The sequence below is a fragment of the Carassius carassius genome, chromosome 37, assembly GCF_963082965.1.
Source record: "Carassius carassius chromosome 37, fCarCar2.1, whole genome shotgun sequence".
NCBI lineage: Eukaryota > Metazoa > Chordata > Actinopteri > Cypriniformes > Cyprinidae > Carassius > Carassius carassius.
The window spans coordinates 6174961-6177859 of NC_081791.1; positions in this window are offsets into that span (position 1 = coordinate 6174961).

A 2899-nucleotide genomic window follows, 5' to 3' on the forward strand; every position below is an offset into this window, starting at 1 on the left:
AGGGGACAATTGTGCGTTTTATAAGGTTGTAAAGATATTTCACTTTATACAGGACGGTTTGTAACACTGTACGTCAACTGTTATTAGTTTACTGGAAGTATCCTTCAGAAAGATGAATCCTCCATTGAGCTGCATTCAGATCTGATTATTTTGCTATTTCATCTCATTAATTTGAGATTACACTCGTATTTTTAATTGAAAAGATTTCTGACAGTAACGTACAAAAAAAACCAGATGCATAAATAAAAATATTTTTTAAACACTTAATTTCTTAATTTAAGCCCTCTTCTGTGCTCATGTGTGTATCGTTCGGCGAATACACAAATAAAGAGATGATTAAACCCATTTTCAGTGAAAAATAATTCATTCATATTTTAAGTTAATAATAATAATTGTTAATGCAACAAAGTGTATAAATTGAGAACAGGCTATTATTAAATTCATAGTGTAATCCAATGCTTTTACAGTTCATCTAAACATTTAACTAATTCTTGCATGGGCTAATTGGCCTATTATTCATGCTTTTTTAAGACCTTACCAGATCCAGAAAATCTGATCACATCATCTGATTTTATCATCACTGCGTAGCCTGCACCTGCCACCTGTTAAATTGCACATAGTTGCCTACTTGAATGACTCTCTATCACACAAAACTCTGACCTAGAATATTCAAATCTACCTGTTTGTGAGGTTTACAGGCAAATAAAAATGTATTTTACTTTGCATGTAATTAAATGTAATTTCATAATTTTGATGGTTTTGCAATATTGTTGTGTACTGATCAATGTACTGACAAGCATGGTAAACTTAAAAATACTTGAATAGTATTTGTATCAAATTTCTATTGTCAGTTTTGTCATATATTTATTACACACTTCTGTAATGATGAAGTTGCATTTTAGTACATTTAAAATGTATTAACGTTTAATGCACTGTAAAATAACACAATACCATTAAAATTATTAATCAAGACCATTGCATTTGATTTAATTTGTGAGTTAATACACCAAAAGTTGGCTTCTTTAAAGCACATGTGACAAATGATAAATACATAAATGATTTTGAATGTGTTTAATACTTTATAACAAAGTGGACCTTTTAAGAGAAGAGTTCAATTCCATGACTATTTTAGAACACTGACGTGGTTTTGTGTAATATATTATCTAAAGTCAAGTCATATTATCTAAAAGTACAGTTTGTTTATATATATATATATATATATATATATATATATATATATATATATATATATATACTTTTATTATTTAAAGTACACTACATGTGCACATCCAACACATTTAAGACACAAGGGTATGCTGCATTAGTCAGCATTAATTGAAACAAATTCTCTAGATTATGGCTCTGCTCTACAAAAATAAATGCCACTCCCCAAACATTTAATTTGATTTCCCCTCTTCCGTAGCTATAGACTGTAATTCAATTTAGCCATATTTATAATTTACAAAAGGCCACACCTCTTTTGTTTGTTTTAGTAAATGTAAACACTTCTGAGTTAAACTGTAGTTTTGATGTATGGATGAAGTAAGCACTTCATACTATTTAAAACTTAATAAAATATCACTGAGCCACAATAAAGATAATAAAATATATAGCTATTTTTAATTCATTTAAGTCAAAAACCACATGCAACTCCAATCAATGGCTGTACTGGCAATTCACCTGCTTATATCATGAACAAACAAACTAAGATCCAGAAAACAGACTTCATATAACATGGCTTGAGTAATACAATATATGAACTGCATTACAGAAAAAAAAAAAAAAAAACTTCAATTTGATTACATGGAAATGAACACACAAACTTGGGTGACACACAATTTGAGAAGCCTAAAACAGCTCCTAACACGTAAATGCTGCATAGCTTTCCATGAACCATGAAGGTTAAAAGAAACAGTTCTGTGGTGTTCCATTAGCTGCAGATCACACCTTCAAATATTAGCCTTCACAAATTATCACAGCACACATTTAAATGCAGACAGGTAAAGACATGTCACACATCACATACGTAAGTTATAGAGTAAGTTCTTTGTACTCAAATATATTGTTAGCTAAGCTTTTCCTGCTCACTCAATAGGAAACACAATAGCAGAGAATCTGTTTACTTCAGGTTAGTGAGGATCAGAGTGCAGACAGCCACAAAATTCAGTAAAGTGCAAATATTGAATCTAAATGCTGATATATGGTCGGCATGCTGATATTGAATGATATAGTACTGGAGAAAATTAATTTAAACAAGTTCAAGGTGTTTTAGTGCGTATGCTTCAGTACAAAGAAAGCGTCCAAACAAAGACATTTGACTGAAATCCATTGGTGCCATTTCTGGATTAAGTCTTTAAGAGTATGGCAATTGTAAAACTGCTGTAAATGGAAACCTCCTTTTCTATGATAATGTGAAAGGAAGAACAGCTCTCTTCGCTGAAACCCAATATAAATCCAAGCCCTTGAAATCTTAAGCCAGACAACTGTTCCCGGGTCAGGGGGAAGTGCACCTGTCCGCAATGTCACCATAAAATTAAGCAAACCTGAATCATCCAAAAATAATCAAAGAAGGTGTCCTTTTTTCAAAAAGTATCTTAACCAAACCATGGAAATATACTATATTGTGGCTATGTACTGACAAGAACCAGAAGTCATTATCTGATCATCTTTACAGAGATTATCTTGCTGTGTTAAAACTAATAAATCAAGTGCTATTTGTCAGGTTAAGGATCATAACATCCCACTGAATTAAGCCTTGTTTATTCTCCTTTAAACCAGTCCTTGGTCTTGATAAGGAAAGCATGGGTCTGTGTCAAAGAAACTATTAGCATCACACACCTTCACACCAAATTAATCTTTGATATATTATTAAAAAAATAATCTTAGCATCAAAACAAAA